General features: G+C 29.6%; 1 protein-coding gene across 1 annotated transcript in view; it reads left to right on the top strand.

The window, feature by feature from the left end:
* The first annotated feature begins 8,095 nt into the window (after positions 1 to 8,095).
* Positions 8,096 to 18,450, top strand: part of LOC135954697 (adenosine deaminase 2-like) — a 65,206-nt gene continuing 54,851 nt past the window's right edge. Inside the window, exon 1 of the mRNA XM_065504912.1 lies at positions 8,096 to 8,333. The gene's annotated coding sequence lies outside the window, so the exon portion shown is untranslated. The remainder of the gene's footprint in view (positions 8,334 to 18,450) is intronic.

The raw sequence follows: 18,450 nt of genomic DNA, 5'->3' as shown, positions 1-18,450 counted from the left end.
ATTTTTTTTTTGCTAAAATCGACATAAGACATGTATTATTATATATCTCATAAAAAAGAACTAAAAAAATGCCTTAAATTAAAGTAACATAATAATTTTTCCTGTATGTAGACTTTCTTGGGCTACTGTATATGGAGATAACTAAATTATTAATATAGACAATGGATATATAATGATAGTACTTTCAGAGACCTTTCCAAATACGTATGTATATAACGCATTCGTAGTTTGGACCGACAATATTTTTTTAACCGAGTTTTTTTCACGAAACATTTTTTTTACCATTAAATTTTGTTCAACCATATTTTTTTCCACTAATAAAATTTTTTTTTCAGCAAAAGCCATTTTTTTCAACTTTTTTATCTTAAAGTATATTTCAGTACAAGTGCCGAAACTATGTAGCTCTGTTACTTGTTTTATATTTAAATTTTCCACGTTAATTTAATAAGAATTAACTTTTATCGAACTCTTGAGCTTTTTATAAAATAAATAAATTTATTTTAATCATTTTTAATGAACTAAGAGAGACTTTTTCAATTGAAAGAGTTTTTTTTTTTGCTTCTCTTTGGTGCAATAAACAAATCGAGAAAACAAAATAAAAACCGGTGTAGTTTTGGGAGAGACCTTCAATTTAATCATTAAATTTTAATGCAAAATGCATATGTGAGTTTAGTAAATATAGGAGAGTGTATTTATGTAAAATTTACATTGTAAATAAGCATGCAAATACAAGGGACCCTACACCAGGCAATGGCGAACAATATTCAATAAAATTAAATATAATAATATGGAACGATTATTTTTAATATGTGTTAAATATTACAAATAAAAAAAAGATTATTAAAAATATTGCTGCAGAGAAAAATTACTCGATAAGTGACAAAATGAAGAAAATGGTTTAGAAATTTTTTAAAATTATGAAAACATCACTCAAAATTGAATTTGTGACATTATTTCAGTTATATCTTAGACTTTTTTTCAATTTGGAATTTATATCCATTGGACTTTTAAAAATGTTTGTTTGCATAACCGAAAATTATGTAGATTTTGCCATATTTATTCTGAATAAACTTATATTGATTGTAAATTGCCAAAGTTGTGAAACATTTTCTGAATAGGGAAATTGAATTGTTTCATATAATTGAAGTATTATTAAGCATTCTTTTACTATATTAAGACAACCGCCAATACAATGAAAAGGTATGCAAAAATATGATTTTTCATCCATTTGAATCCCTGTTTCGATTGTAAGAATTTTACTTCTTCTGAGAAGATACTCGTTCATATTGTATTTAGCATTGAATTACTTTTGTGTACAATTCTTTATTACCTAGCGTAGCGTATAATATTAATATGGTTTTGTTCTCTTGTTTTTCAGAATTTTTTCTCAATAAAAATTTAATATGCACACATTAAGAATAAGACATAATAATAGGTGATGCGAGATTGCCAACAGCATTTGTCATGAAATATCCCATTTAAAACTTAAAATGTGCCAAAATTTCTTGAAACTTTTGAAATAAAAAATTAGGTTTTTAGTGAAAAAACCCATTTTCTAGTGAATACAAATTTTATGGAGAAAATTAAGTTTTTAGTGAAAAACATTTCTTGAATGGTTTTTTTTATCCGATATTGCATTGAAAATGTCCCAATTTCACACGCATGGGGGTCAAAAGTGAACTAGGCAGACGCACATACCGACGGACCCATATGGATCATTGCAGAGTCTCATGAAATGTATTTGATATTCGATATCATATCTGCCATATGCCCATGAAGTCTTTATTATAGTAGTTCAATTGATTTCTGAGTTATTAACAAAAAAGTTTTGATAAGTAAACAAATTTCATATAAACTATTCTGTTTAAAAGTATAGCAAATATTTTGAATTATGAACATCTGTTCGCTAATAAGCAATATACTCCTATTTACATCACTATTAAAATTACTTATTGAGACATTATTTTTCTTTCAGTCAAACATCCCTGGAATATGTAGTCGACTGCAAATTTAACGGTAAGTACTTTCTAAACTATTGATGCGATTAAACAAAGCAAACATTTTTAGCTTAAAGATCGAATTTGATATTTTATAATAAATTTAAGTGGCAGGCAGCTTCTTTTATTCAGAATAAATCATGTTTTCAAAATATTTATTAAAATAAACTCCTAAAATTTAAATATGAAGAAAATAAAATTAAAATCTAAAGCATTTTTTCAGACAAAAATGTTGCATTTTAATTGCAATTATGTATTATTTCACCCCATTCTCTTTAATTATAGCAAAGCGAGAAAATAACAGTAAAAATATGAAAGGAATCTTAAAATTTTCATAGTTTTTAATATAATTCCTTTCTAGCAAAAATGTTGCCCTTTTAGCTTTTTGCAATTCCAATTTGGAACATTTTTGACAAAGTTTTGCTGTCTACACATTATTTTAAGGTCCCAAAATTTTTAATTTTTTGAAATGAAATTGATTCATTGAAAGTTACTGTGCTACGACTTTTTTATATTGCTAAGGCCGGGTAACTTATCAAAATTTTAAAAAAATATATTTAAACATTGATTATGGCTTAACTATGTTTAAAATTTTGATAAGTTACCCGACCTTAGCCATAAAAATATATTCTGCATTGTCGTTCTGGGATCCTCAAACTAGGGACATATTTTCGTAAGCTTATGGATACATAAAAGCGTTTAAATTAGGTGTATGACTTAAAAATGTTGTATTTTTTAAAATATTTATCTTTTATTTTGAAACATTTGTACAAAATACATTTATTCATAGCTAACAACTAGAGTGTCCAAAAAACCGTCAAATTTAAAAAACCGGTTTCTGGTTTAACCGAAAAAGTGTATTTTTGAAAAAAACCGGTTTCGATTATTGTCTTTTAAAAAAACCGGTTAAGCGGTTTCGGTTTTTGTCTTCAAAAAAACCGGTTAGCCGGTTTATATTAAAATTTTATTTAATATTTAATATTTTTAAAAATGGTATCAAAGTTTGAATGAGCTTTAGAAAATATATTTCATAAAAATCGGTTAACTTACAAAAACCGATTTGTCAAAAAACCGAAAATTTAAATAAACCGAAATCGATGGAGTTTACAAAGATGAAAAAACCGGTTTCGGTTTTGGATACTCTACTAACAACCTTTTCCCATCTTTCTGGCATCAAAAGAACTGCTCATTTTTTGAGCCGAAGAAAGAATCAAGCCAATATCGGATACTCTTTTACAAAGTTATGAATCGATCGAAACAAATAGTAGTCGGGCGGGGAACGGTCAGGACTATAAAGCGGGTGAAGCAAAACTTCCCAACCACTTCATTCTAAATACTTCCTAACAGGTATTGTAACATGTGACCGAGCGTTGTCATGATGGAATATTACGGTTTCATGTCTGAACGCATATTCTGGGCGTTTTTCGGCAACGAATCAGTTGCGTTCGGTACAGGTTCCATGTAATGGTTTGGCCAGATTTCCGCAGTTCCCACCAAATACTGATCATTTTCTTAGCGCCATGAATATTTGGCTTTGGTGTCTATTCGTCTTGTTGGCTGGCCTTCATCAGTCGTAATGGATCCATTTTTTTATCGCAACTAATGATTTGGTGCAATATTTATTTTCTTTTATAGCACTTAAGCATAATTTTGGACATGCAAAGTCGTATTTCAAGGTCTCTCGGCTTCAATTCGTATAGTACCTAATTTTCCTGCTTTTGGATGAATCCTGATGCTCGCAAACGTTTTGAAATTGCTTGAAATTTTACAACAATCTTCATAGAGTAATGGCTCCAACTCATTGAATTAAATTTTTTTGCCTGGCCTGTGCGATTTTTGTCTTCCGTGTCAAAACCACCACTTCTGAACCGCACAAACCATCTCTCGCAGGTTGAAACCAATGAAACACATTCTCCATAAGCATTGCTGAGCAATCGGTGTCCTTCACCTGCACTCTTTTTAAAATTAAAGAAGTAAAGCAAAACTTCCCGCGTATGACGCTTTGTTGGTACAAAATTCGACATTTTCGAAGCAAAAAAACTTTGTTGTTTATACTATAATGTTCAATAACTAAGATGGAAATCAATGTGACAGATATGTACCTTTCATAATGCCATATAAGTTATTATAAACTAGTTGACCGCCCCGGCTTTGCCCGGTAGCTATTTACTAATGTTAGTTCTTCAAGTTTCTCCAACCAACATACACCTGCCTGTTCTTATTTATTTGCAAATAAAATATTTAAATTTGTACTGCATACTTTAGGGAGATTTTTTTATTACAGTTGACTGGACTCAAAAAAAATTTAGGAGTTTTACCCAGAATTTTTTAATTTTTTTCTTTACAAACCATCTCCTGAAAATTTCGAATCGAATAAAAACTCAGCCAAATCCCTCTAGCCGTTCTCACGTGTCATATATATTGTTACGAAATTGTACTTGAATTCAAATATTACGATTTTAAGGGCTGATTTAAAAGTAGCATAATGCTTTCAAATAACAGTGCTGTAATAGCAAACTGTAACATATCTGTGGGCATTATTAAATAAAAGCTTTCAGTTGACCATTGATCGTAAGTTGGCAACGCTGCACAGTGGTTCCTCCCATAGGCCAAAAATAAATAAAACGATCACAAAATATTTAGACAAAATGCAAAAAAATTTTCTCTGAAATATCCAATCTTTTTAATGGCAAACCGGTTTTTACTGGAAATCTAACGGGACTTTTTAAAAATAAAATTGAAAGCATGAGCAAATATTCATTTGCAAAGCGCAGCTGAACGCTGGAAAAATAATTCAAAGCAAAAGTGCACTTCAATTCGGTCTTGCAATTGCTGTAGTCTACAAAATTAAATGATTTTCAATGGATTTTTAAGTTAAAGGTATTTATTTTATCTTTAGAAAATAATAAAAACTAACTTGTGTTGTAATTCTTGTAAACTTAATGTTTTAGTTAACCTATATGTTTGTTACTTTTTTGTAAAACTTCATTATGTTTACTTAAAGTTTTAGTTGTGTTCCCCCAAGATTCCCCCATAGGTTTCTTTTTCATTGTATTAATCTGATTCTTAAGATAATAAAAGTGCTGAAGTTAGTTGCGGAAATTTGCGGATGGGCGTGTAATCTGTAATATACTAACCCGCCCCACAGAGGGATGGCTTCATACATTTTTTTGTAAAAATTGTAAGGATTGGTTGTAGAGCGCTGACATTTGGCACAGATAATTATATGGACCAAACTAAGAAACAAATAAAATTTTATGAAAATCAACCACGCCCAACGCCCACTGCCCATACAATCCAAATAGATTTGTTCGCATAAAATTTTTCCTATTCAAGTAAAAGTCTAGAAATTTGGTACATATATTTTCTGAAACAAAAGAAGAACGTATGCTAAGTTTTATTAAAACCGGCCATGCCCAACGCATACCGCCCATGCAATCCAAATGCAATATATTTTTGAGCAAAAATTATAGAGCATTGAAATTTGGCACCGAGAATTATATGGACTAAATTAAAAAAAAAATTAAATTTTATCAAAAAAGTCCACGCCCACTGCCCATATAATCCAAATTGATTTTTTCGCATAAAATTGTTTATATCCAAGCAAAAGTCTAGAAATTTGGTACATACATTTACACGAAACCCATACATAGATAAGAATTTTTTGGATATTTCGTTTATTATTCGACAAAAAATGTTAAGTTTTCATCCTGTTCCGAAAACTATTCATTTTTTAATCGAAACAAGACACTCCCACATTTCATTTTATTAAAAAAAGAGCTTGGGGGAAAGTGGGGCTACATTTTTTTCTCCATGGAAAATCAAAAATACAATAATAATTAGAGTCTTATAGATTTGGGCATATCTTCTTAACGGTTTATGGTTTCCCCATAATTTTTTTTTATTGATCTTGAAATGTTATATTTTTCAAATATGTTAAAGGTAAATGGTATTATTAGGAAAATTATGCCACTGAATTGCGTGAAAATATAAGTAAATTTTTGCTTTTCTAATTTTTTCAATTTTCTAAAAATAAAATAAATTTTTTCTTAACTATAAGTGTACATTTCATCTATAAACATTTCTCTACAAAATTGCATCATTTGATTGTTGAAATTAAGTGTTTGAAAAAGCTTCTAATTTACACTGGCTAATCCACCATCAATCGAAATTGAGCCTTAACTGCAAAGTCAACCTGTATAAGACGGTCTTAAAACCAATTTGGACATACGGAATCCAATTATGGGGAACAGCAAGTAATACCAATATAGATCTCATGCAGAGGGCACAATCCAAAATTCTTAGAACCATGACGGGAGCTCCATGGTACATAAGAAATGAAAACATCCACAGAGACTTAGATGTACCTTTGGTCAAGGACGAATTTAGAAAAACTCGTGAAGCTTATTTGTCAAAATTACATCATCATCCGAACCCGCTCGCAAGGCTACTTACATTAACGCAAGACGGATCAAGGCTACGTAGAGCTGATTTACCACTCATCTAATATACCAAATATGATTCTCCTCTGAGAGAACAATAATTGTTTATTTATAAGATTTAATTACTTATTGTAAGGCCTAGACATTAAAGGCAGGAACAATATTATAATAAATGTATTAAAAAAAAAAAAGTGTTTGAAAAATTGACACCAAAATCCCTCTGTGCACCGTCTTATTTTTGCATCGGTATATAAAAATCTGATCCATGGAGCTGAGGTAAGCAAGCATGTAGTAGTGTCAATAGGTGAATTATCGGAGGAAGCAGCGGAAGCGAAAAATAAGCATATAAAACAGTTTAGATTGCAACATACCCGAAAAATTTCGTACAATGCTACAAATGCAGAACTTTTAAATAGCCTTTTTTAAGTTCAGATCCATTTATTTCTGGAGGACAAACTTACCAACAAAGAAAACAAGTAGTTTAAGTCAAGGAGTTTTAAATTTGATTAATATTTGATATATTAATTTCTTATTTTACCTTACTACCTTATATTACTTAGTAATACCTCATATTGCATTATATAACTTTGTATAACTTTTTAATTTATTTTTTTTTCAGTGTATAATTCAAATGAATTAAAATGGAATAAGAATTTACTTAAATTGTTTAAAACAAACGAATTTTCATACTGAAATATTTTATTTAAAAAATTCATAAAACAAATCTAAAAGCCAATTAACCCTTGAAAAATCAAAAGGCTACTGTGGTTACAGTTGTTAATATTTTTTCTTAAAAATTTGCAAACTTTAAGTTCTTCGGGCATGCTATGAGGTGACAAATTTTGAAGACCCTAGCTTTTTTAGTTTTGGAGATATTGATTATTGACCGCTTGTTCATATAAGGGAAACCACTGTGCGCTGTTTGAATTCGAATATTCAGTTAAAGAACATTGTAGAAAGTACACCACAGATGGCGTATGATCTAGAATATTCGAACTTTGACAGTTAAAGAGCAATCTAGAGTGCAGATGGCAGTGTTATAAATAGTGGCAGAGGTTGCAGTCGTTAGTGAGTTTATCAGAGACGCTTTTCGAATAAACATCAACTAAGTGCCTTAAAGTGTGTTGTGTTTTTCAAGTAAATTCGTGTACATTATAAATTGTGTCTGTATTTCTGAGAATTTATAAACGTGTATAAAAAAAATCATTGAGTGACTATTTAATTCGGTTGTTGTACATTTTAAATAAATAAAGAGTTGTTATAATTTTTAAACTACTAAACGGCTTTTATTTGCAATCAAAAGTATCCGGTTTATTTAAAGGAAATAAACGAACGTTTTGAAAAGGTTAAAACGTAACAATATAGACAAAAATCGCGTCCAAGAGATACGCCATCTGTTGTGAATCCAGTATTTTTAAGTTATCCACCCAATAACATCATTTAGTAAAATATGTCTTATTTATTTATATATTTTTGGAAGGCTCTACACATATTTTGCCCCCCTGAAATTCCAAAACCTGACAACCCTACCGACAAAAAAAACAGCCGCTGCAACAACAATCGTTTACCCACGTAGAAGTACTGCCCGCATTTATCTGTTTCCACTCAAACAAAACAAAGTTGTTTTTTTTTCTTCTTCTGTGTCAGTCATTCATTCGTTTAGTCTTCTTTAAAAACTGGCATAAAGTGTTTGTTGTTTGGCCTTTAAGAAGTGACACAAAGAAATTTCAATTTTCAAAAACAAAAAAAAACAGCATAAACATCCAAAACAAAGCGCAACAACAACTATTAATTAACAAAACAAAATATCTAAATGTATTAATAAACAAAAACAAAAGAAATAAGTGTGTAAAAAATATAGAAAAAAAATTAAATAAACAAAAACAAATCTAAGGTACGAGAATGAATAGCTAAAATTAATTTTGAACAAATATCTTTGACATCATCTAACAAAATTGATCATTTAACAAGGAGAAAATTTACTAATAACTAACAATAATTAACATAATTTATGTATGTAAGGCACAATAAATACAGAGAGCCTCAACACCAGTGAATTTTTCGATTTTTTTAAGATCATGAAAATCATTATAGTCCGACTTAAATCTTTTTTTTCAGAACCGAAGCTATTTTTCAGCCCAATCTCCAGCAAACTGAAACTTTTTAAATTGTAATCGATGGATAGATTTTAGGATTTTCTTTATCTTAAAAAAATCAAATAATTTTGAGGTCCTCTGTATATTATGGAATCTCTCAAAATTTAACTTGCAACCGAAATGTATAATTTCTGTTACAAAAACTAATTTTATCATGAATTTTTTTATACTAAAACATACCCTCAATGTATGTTTAATAAATCGTAAAATAATAATTAAATTAAATATGTTTAATTCAAATTCTTCTTAATAGCGTAAGATTTTACTGCAACTACATACATATTTTCACCTAATATTCAATACTTTCTGTTACTAATTGAAGCCATATATTTTAATTTGTATTTTAAAATTTCGTTTTTTTTTTATTAATTCTCCTGAACTGATGATTTCAATTAATGAACAATTTTATTGCTAAATTATTAATTAGTTTCAAATGTTGTCTATTAATTGTCGTACAAAAGAAAACAATTTATTTGTTTATTTATTTATTTTTATCAATACTAGTATTTGTTTTCAGCTGAAACAAAAAACAAAAACTTCCGCTTGTTTTGAGTGCAAAAAATTTTTTGTTTTTGTTTTCGCGTGTGATTAAAATCTCATTTCCAAAAAACACTATTTGTATAACCTATAAGTTTGTCATTCCATTTGTAGTTTCTACATTTTTCATTAGCGACCCCATAAAATATATATATTCTGGATCCTTATAGATAGCGGAGTCGATTAAGCCATGTCCGTCTGTCCTTCTTTGTGTTGAAATCAACTTTACGTAGGGCCCAAATAACGTAATCGAAATATCCGCAATAGTCCCGGTTCGGTTGATATTTAAAATCGAGTAAAACGGCCCATAAATGGCTGATATATAAGCAAAAAACCAAAAACATCTAACTCAATTTTTTTACCTATTTTTGATCTATATCTGGATTACTGATATACACAATATTTCAAAGACCTTTCCAACGATGTTTATACGGACCTACAATGGGTCAAAATCGGGAAAAATATTTTTTATTTCACAAACTATTTTTTTCCCAATAAATTAATTTTTCAGCTAAAAAAAAATAAGTTTTTTCCAAAAGAAAATTTTTTCATTAAAAAAATATTTTCAATCTTTATTTTAAAAATGCTTTGGTGAAGGGTATATAAGATTCGCCAAAGCCGAATATGGCTCTCTTTCTTGTTAATGTTGTTATTAATTTAATATAGTGCTCTTTTTTACTCTCACTTTTAGTGATCAGCAGGGTAACCGGAATCATAAAATGCTTGTTTTTTCTTTATGTCCTATGGAGCCGTGAATATTTTAAGAATTTTGGCATATTTTAAAATCATATTTTTTACCTTTTTATAGCATATTTTTTATACCCTACACCATCATATTGTATAATGCGTTTGTACAGATGTTTGTAACGCCCAAAAATATTAGTCTAACATCCACCTTAAAGTATACCGATCGACTTAGAATCACTTTCTGAGTCGATTAAGCGATGTCCGTCCGTCTGGCTGGCTGTCTGTCCATGTAAACCTTGTGCGCAGAGTACAGGTCGCAATTTTGAAGATATTTCGATAAAATTTGGTACATGTAATTTTTTCGGCCCAAGGACGAAGCCTATTGAAACTGTCTGAAATCGGTCCATTATTTCACCTAGGCCCCATACAAATGCCCTCTCGAAATTGGACTTTATCGGTCATAAATGTTTAATTTATATATGTATCTCCACAAATTTCGCACCAAATAAGTTTTATATATACAAAATTCATGTCACAAAATTTTGTTACGGTCGGTCCATAATTAGTCATAGCTCCCATATAGACCCGCTTCCGAAAATCACTTTAACGTGCATAAGTCGCTTAAAAATGTTAGTAAACACACAAAATTCAACATAGTTAACTTTAATATAGACATAAATCACACTACCGAATATCATGGTGATCGGTCCATAATTGGTCATAGCCCCCATATAAGGCCCACTTCCAAAAATCACTCAAAATTATACCTTCTTTTTATTGAAATTTTAAAAGAAAATTTTTTTTTGCTGTTTTACTTAGTGTAGGGTGTTATATGGTCGGGCTTGACCGACCATACTTTCTTACTTGTTTTTCACTTATTTTTGACCTTTTTAGAGCATATTTATAGCCTACACCACCATATTGGGGAGGGTATAATGCGTTTGTGCAGATGTTTGTAACGCCCAAAAATATTGATCACCTTAAAGTATACCGGTCGACTTAGAATCACTTTCTGAGTCGATTAAACGATGTCCGTCCATCCGTCCGTCTGGTCGGCTGGCTGGCTGTCCATGTAAACCTTGTGCGCAGAGTACAGGTCGCAATTTTGCAGATATTTCGATAAAATTTGGTACATATAATTTTTTCGGCCCAAGGACGAAGACTATTGAAACTGGCTGAAATCGGTCCATTATTTCACATAGCCCCATACAAAAGTCCTCCCGAAATTGGACTTTATCGGTCATAAATGTTTAATTTATATATGTATCTCCACAAATTCCGCTCGAAATAAGTTTTATATACACAAAATTCATGTCACCCAATTTTGTTACGATCGGTCCATAATTAGTTATAGCTCCCATATAGACCCGCTTCCGAAAATCACTTTAACGTGCATAAGTCGCTCAAAAATGTTAGTAAACACACAAAATTCAACACAGTTAACTTTAATATAGACATAAATCACGCTACCGAATTTCATGGTGATCGGTCCATAATTGGTCATAGCCCCCATATAAGGCCCACTTCCAAAAATCACTCAAAAATATAAATTATTGAAATTTTAAAAGAAAATTTTTTTTGCTCTTTTACTTAGTGTAGGGTGTTATATGGTCGGGCTTGACCAACCATACTTTCTTACTTGTTTTTTATTAAAAAAAGAATTTTCTTAAAGAACATATAACAATTTTATGTTTTTCTGTAAGGTATCTTTACGGAGAATATTTTGGTATAAAAAACATGTACAATTTTTCGAATATGTCGACCCTACGACCTTCGGTATTTGACATATTTTTTATCAAAATTTAAAATTTGGGCCACATGGTCTAAAATCCCAAAGCGGGGATCAGAAAACGGAAAGCAGTTTTAGAAGCTTTGATGTGTTTCCTATTTATCCCTATTGTATTTTCCCCAGCCCCAAAGGAAATGTAGACCCTATGGACAAAATTGTAAAAAATAAAATTTTTGGGATTATCGCTCCAATTTGTATGAATTGCGGGATACCCTTTGACCTTTTGACAAGGTTTTTTACACTTTGTGATTTAGAATGACTAATTTTAAAAACGTTGGAAATAAATCAAGATTTTATTACATATTACACATTTATTGAGTTTCTAAAACAACATTTTTTTTTCAAAATTTTAATAAATTTTGACTCGGTTTTACTTTTAAAACTACTAACCCTATTCTAAAACAATTGCTGCAATTCTCTTGTGTTTTTTGCTACTTCCAATCTATTGCTCATCAAATATCATTTACTCTCTGCTTAAAATTTTTGCTCTATTATCATTATTGGCATTAAAATGCTTTACAAGTATTAATTTGAAAACTGCCAGTGAAAAAATATTAAATAAATATTTATCTAAATTGGTAAGCATTTCGTTTTTATTGGCATTTTTAACTTATTAGACGTTCATAACGTAAAGCAAATTGCTTAAATCAATAGAATGTAATTAAAAATAAAACTATAAACACATTTCAATGAAAGAAAATGTAATTTCGTTTTTCTTTGTAAATCTTTATTTCAAAAACAATGGGAAAAAATTAATAATGGTTTTTATTGTTTAAAAAAAAATTAATAATTATTTTAAAGCTATTTGTAGCAAATAATTATAACAAATATAACTATTGTATTGAAAAGAAACAAATCTAAATTGTTAGAGATAGTGTAAAATACAAATTGCTTTAAATAACATTAATAATATTAACAATTTTTATTGCCTTTTGTTAAGTTGAAATTGAAATTTTTCTGTGACTTAAAGCGATATAAATAAAAATCAAGAATTATTACATTTTGTTAATATTTAATTGAAAAGTATTATTTTTAATTGAGGTTTTTTTAATTAAAAAAAATTCATACTGAGTGTTGCAATTATTCTGGATTTTGTTAGTTTAGCGTGCAAAAGTCATACTTTTTTAACGATGACAAAAAATGCTTTTTATTGAGAAAATTTTTCAAATTGAAATTAAATTTTTATTTATGAATATTTTCTAATGAAATTTTACAGTTATATAGATTTTTCTCTTGAAAATGCAAAAATAAAAACAAATTTTGATATTCATACCAGGAGCGGGGTTATATTGATTTTAGTCTTGAAAATACAAAAATAAAAACAAATTTTGAAATTTGTTATCAGGAATCCCGAAATTCCCAAAAAAGTTTTGAAAAATCCCCAAAATTAGATTTTTTATTTTTTTGGTTATAATATCCATAGCAGGAGCGGAATTATTGGAACCCTTTACAAAATAATTAAGAACATATTAGGCCATCTAAAATGTAGTACTATATTCAGGTATCAACCATGCGATTTGAGAGTTTTGCTCTAAAGTAGAATTTTGCATTCTCGGTATAAAAAATTTAATTTTTTTTCATTTAAAATATTTCTTGTAGGGTTAGCTTTTCAAAAAGTAGAAATTCCTAATACATCATCTTAGAAATTTTTTAGATAACTAAAAAAGAAACAAAAATTATCGAAAAATCACCTTTTTTTAAATTCAAACGCATATAACTTCGGACTCAGTCATGGTTTTTAAACAGTTATTTTTGTATTTAAAGTACACATTTATTGTTAGTACAATATAGGACAAATGAAGAGAATCGGGTAATATTTGGATCCGCTGTTATTGAAAAACTGAAGTAGGGTGAGTAAAAATATTGAAAATTTAATTTTCAAATGCGAATATCTCCTTATACAGATAATTGATAGCTATATAGTAGTGCTCTACGAGGAAATCTGTATAATTAAATTTTTTTAAATCGGAACGCAAAAGAAGAAATCGATTAAAAGGATCGTTTTAAAAATTTAACACATCCAATGTGTCCTATTTTGGGGTCCCCTGATCGCGCTCCTGGTGGGCTCATAAGACCCAAGCTTAAAACTTAAACTCGACAACGCTTCCTCTTTATGCATGTCAAATTTGATTCAAATTGGAATAACCGTTACAGAAGTTACAGATTAACTTCCCTATTTATACCCTACACCACCATAGTGGGGAGGGTATTATGCGTTTGTGCAGATGTTTTTAACGCCCAAAAATATTAGTCCAACACCCACCTTAAAGTATACCGATCGACTTAGAATCACTTTCTGAGTCGATTAAACGATGTCCGTCCGTCCGTTCGTCCGTCTGGTCGGCTGGCTGGCTGGCTGTCCATGTAAACCTTGTGCGCAGAGTACAGGTCGCAATTTTAAAGATATTTCGATAAAATTTTGTACATATAATTTTTTCGGCCCAAGGACCAAGCCTATTGAAACTGACTGAAATCGGTCCATTATTTCACCTAGCCTCCATACAAATGTCCTTCCGAAATTGGACTTTATCGGTCATAAATGTTTAATTTATAAATGTATCTCCACAAATTGTGCTCCAAATAAGTTTTATATATACAAAATTCATGTCACCAAATTTTGTTACGATCGGTCCGTAATTGGTCATAGCTCCCATATAGACCCGCTTCCGAAAATCACTTTAACGTGCATAAATCGCTTAAAAATGTTGGTATACTCACAAAATTCAACACAGTAAACTTTCATATAGACATAAATCACACGACCTAATTTCATGGTGATCGGTCCATAATTGGTCATAGTCCCCATATAAGGCCCACTTCCGAAAATCACTCAAAAATATAAATTATTGAAATTTTAAAAGAAAAATGTTTTTGGTCTTTTACTTAGTGTAGGGTATTATATGGTCGGGCTTGACCGAACATACTTTGTTTTTCTTGTTTTTCTATACCACTGTGCGTCTCTCACAGGAACTCAGCCTTTCCCAGACCAACATGGCGAATTTTGCGCCTAATTTTCATAAAAAAATCATCTTTAGCGATGAAAGGGTACGTCAACATAAAAAATTGTCTAATTTGGGACGAAACTAATCCACATGAGATCCAAAAGCGTACAATGCATCCCGAAAAAATCACTGTTTGGTGTAGATTTTTGGCTGGCTGCGTCATCGGTGCATATTTTTTTGAGAACGACGCACAGTGGTTTGAATCGCATCCAAAGTGATGCTTAACTCAGTCAATAGTGTTAGATTTTTTCTATGTATATATTTTTTAAAGATTATTCCTTATTAAGTAAAAAAATAGAAAAAATTTTAAATAAAAAATTTTTGTAAAAAAAATTTTCACAAAAGAAAAAATGTGCATGTCCATTGAAAAAATTTTTAAAATTGATGTCTTCCGATCAGGACGAATTTGCACCAAAGATAATCCTATCGGATAGTAATTTAGACACAATTTTTCAATAAGATCGGTCAAGAACTCTCTGAGTTAGAGGAATTCCAAATTTGACACTTTGACCAAACAGGTGTTTTTTTCTCATCCCGAGTTACCTCAATTTGAGGCCTTAAGGCTCCGGCGCGTATTAGTGATTTAACTCCAAATTCAAAACTTAAACTCAGCTACACCTCCTCTATAGCCATGGTTAATTTTATTAAAAACGGAAAATACGTTTAGAATTTACAGACTTACTTCCATTTTTTTTTCATTTATTTCCAGTTTTTCATTTCCGCCACAGTGAAGCTCGAGTCTTTTAATAAAATCTTAATTTAAAGAAAGGCTCGCATACATGCGCAAAATTTTTTTTGTTAAAATAAAATCCTAAATGTTGTACTTTTTTTATTATATAGTTTAAAAACAAGCAACTACAAACATATTTAGTTATTATCCATAAAAAAATACTCTAAATTTGGAAAAATATTTTTAAAAAAAATAAAAATACTTTTCCAAAAAAATCTAAATAAAAGATTCTTATTTCTATACTAAAATATCTAAAGTTGATATTAAAAAGTTAGCTTTTTAATGTTTTAAACAAAAAAAAATTATTTTAATTGTATTTAATTTCAATTTTTATTACTTTATCTAAAAAATTCGAAAAAATTTATACATTTTGACAGTATACTGCAGAAAAAGTATGCAACCTAGAATAGCGATTTTAGCTATTACTGATGTAAAATTTTGTCTACTTTTACCCGGTACCAAATTTAGTAAATAAATATTAATTCTAAAAAATTAGTTAAGCTCCATTTTGACCATGATTCAACCCAACGTACAACATTGTGCGGGCCATCATCGTCAACAGCGAACGCTCTTGGTCGATGATTACCAACTTCTTTTAGCCTCAATTGGATGATATAGACATCAGTGACCGATTTGAGGGCATGATCATATCATGTAGAGTTGATGTGAACTGGGCACCGTGTGTGATTTGACCCCACTTTTCTTGTGAGTTTTTCTTAGGCCACAGGTCTAAGTGAATAAGCCACAAACCATAGCAAATTTAGCGTGATTTATGTGCCAGAGTCATGGAAAATTTAACATTTCGGTTGCGAAGCCGCTGCGATGCTATATTCGAATCGCTAAGATATCTCACTCTCACTTTATTTTATTTAAATTTAAAGATATGAAGCGCTTAATAATATATCCTTTAGTACATCAAATGAAAGCATTTTCCAATACCTCTCAAAGAAACTGTGCTGTTCTATTCAATAGTTGTTGTCTAATTACTATAATAAGTAGTTAAATTACTATATAATACTTGAAAATTCTTGATAATTACAACCCCTTAATTCCCTTTGAAGCAAATCCTCTTATATATTTTATTTAATAATCCTTAATGACCAAACTCAATTCAATAAAATATCCCTTTTCATTTACTACATAGTGCAATTAACTCTCACCCAGTAAATTACATTACCATACATTCCATTTGTTAATTTACATACTTTTAAGTTTCAATAATATTTTATTATATTTTGCGTTACAATTTCGTTTAATTACAAAATGTTTATTCCCTGATACAATATATACATAATGTAGTGTATATTTGTAGACCATTTAAATAAATAAATAGAAAATTCCACATAATTATTTAATGACCTCTATTAAATTAGTCCATAAATATAAATGAACCATTTTGCTCCGCTACTCTAATACTTTGAAAATCTGTAATTAAGCTTTGCATAGATTTTTCACATTTTTCCAAATCATCAATTAACAAGTATCAAAATGAAATTAAATTTAAAACAAGTAATAGTGCTATATTCGGCTGTGCCGAATCTTAAATACCCTTCACCAAATTATACTTCAAAATTTTAAATATTTTTAGGTAAACAAAATTTAATTTTTTTTACAGTTGTTTTTTGAATTTTTTGGAAAAAAAAATTTTTTTTTGTTTGTTATTTAATTTTTTTTTTTTAAATTTAAAATTTTTTTTTTTTAAATTTAAATTTTTTTTTTAAATTTAAAAATTTTTTTTTTTTAAATTTTAAAATTTTTTTTTTTAAATTTTTAAAAAATTTTTTTTTTGTTTTTTAATTTTTTTTTTTTTTAAAAAAAAAAATCTGGTTCAAAATTTTTTTCCCGATTTTGACCCATTGTAGGTCCAACTTTCTATGGTCTTATATACGTCGTTGCAAATGTCTTTGAAATATCTATCATTAGATATCCATATTGTCTATATTAATGTCTTAGTAATCCAGATATAGGTAAAAAAATAGGTCAAAAATCGAGGTTGTCTTGGTTTTTTCCTCATATCTCAGCCATTTGTGGACCGATTTTGCTGATTTTAAATAGCAAAATTCTCGAAAGCATGTCTGACAGAATTATTGAAGATTTGGATCCCGAAGATATCTGGGGTCTTCAGAAAACTGATTTCAACAGACAGACAGACGGACAGACAGACAGACAGACAGACAGACAGACAGACAGACAGACGGACATGGCTTAATCGACTCCGCTATCTATAAGGATCCAGAATATATATACTTTATAGGGTCGGAAATGAAAAATGTAGAAATTACAAACGGAATGACAAACTTATATATACCCTTCTCACGAAGGTGAAGGGTATAAAAACACTATCTGTTAATGAGCTAGTAATAAAAATAATTGAATTTCTTAAAAATAAAAAAAATTGAGAAAAATGTAATCGAAACCTAAAAGCCGTAATTAGGAGTTAAAAAGAAAATCGTATAGATTTCATAGTAAAGATAGACACACTTTTGTAAAATTTAATTATCTGGCGAAATAACACAGAAATCCTTATTAATATACACACACTTTAGTGTAAGGAAAATGCCACAAGAATTATTTAATATAAAAGGAAGATGTTTTGATTACTGTTGTGGGTTTACATCAGTGGTCTCTATAAAGAGAACATTGGACAAGCATAAACACAACATGTTATTTATTTTCTTTCTGTATTGTAAACTGACCAGATATTTATTGTGATTTTTGTTTATTTCATAATTTGTATGAGTTGTTTACAGTTAAATAACCCATCATGTTCGGCCCCTAATGGTTATGAATGTCAACCCATGGTTTACACTGACGGATAAAATGGTATAAGCCAGGTTACGTGGATTGATCGCAATTTAGCGAGTTCACTCGAAGGCCTTGTCGGTCATTGTGATACCCTTAGAAATACTATTTTTCTTATGCTGAGAATCACAAATGAAAGAATAATAGTTTCCTACTCTAAAGGGTATAAGCTAAGTCCAGTAAAAAAACAATAGGAGGCAATACAATTATTTTAAAGTATAAATATGGTATCATTGAAAATCTTATTTTATAAGTGAAAAAAACTCATTTAAGACATATTTAAAAGAAGAAATGTTAAAAATTTCTTA

The sequence above is a fragment of the Calliphora vicina genome, chromosome 3 (genome assembly GCF_958450345.1).
Source record: "Calliphora vicina chromosome 3, idCalVici1.1, whole genome shotgun sequence".
NCBI lineage: Eukaryota > Metazoa > Arthropoda > Insecta > Diptera > Calliphoridae > Calliphora > Calliphora vicina.
The sequence above is the reverse complement of the archived record's forward strand: the minus strand, read 5'-3'. Positions and strand labels throughout refer to the sequence as shown.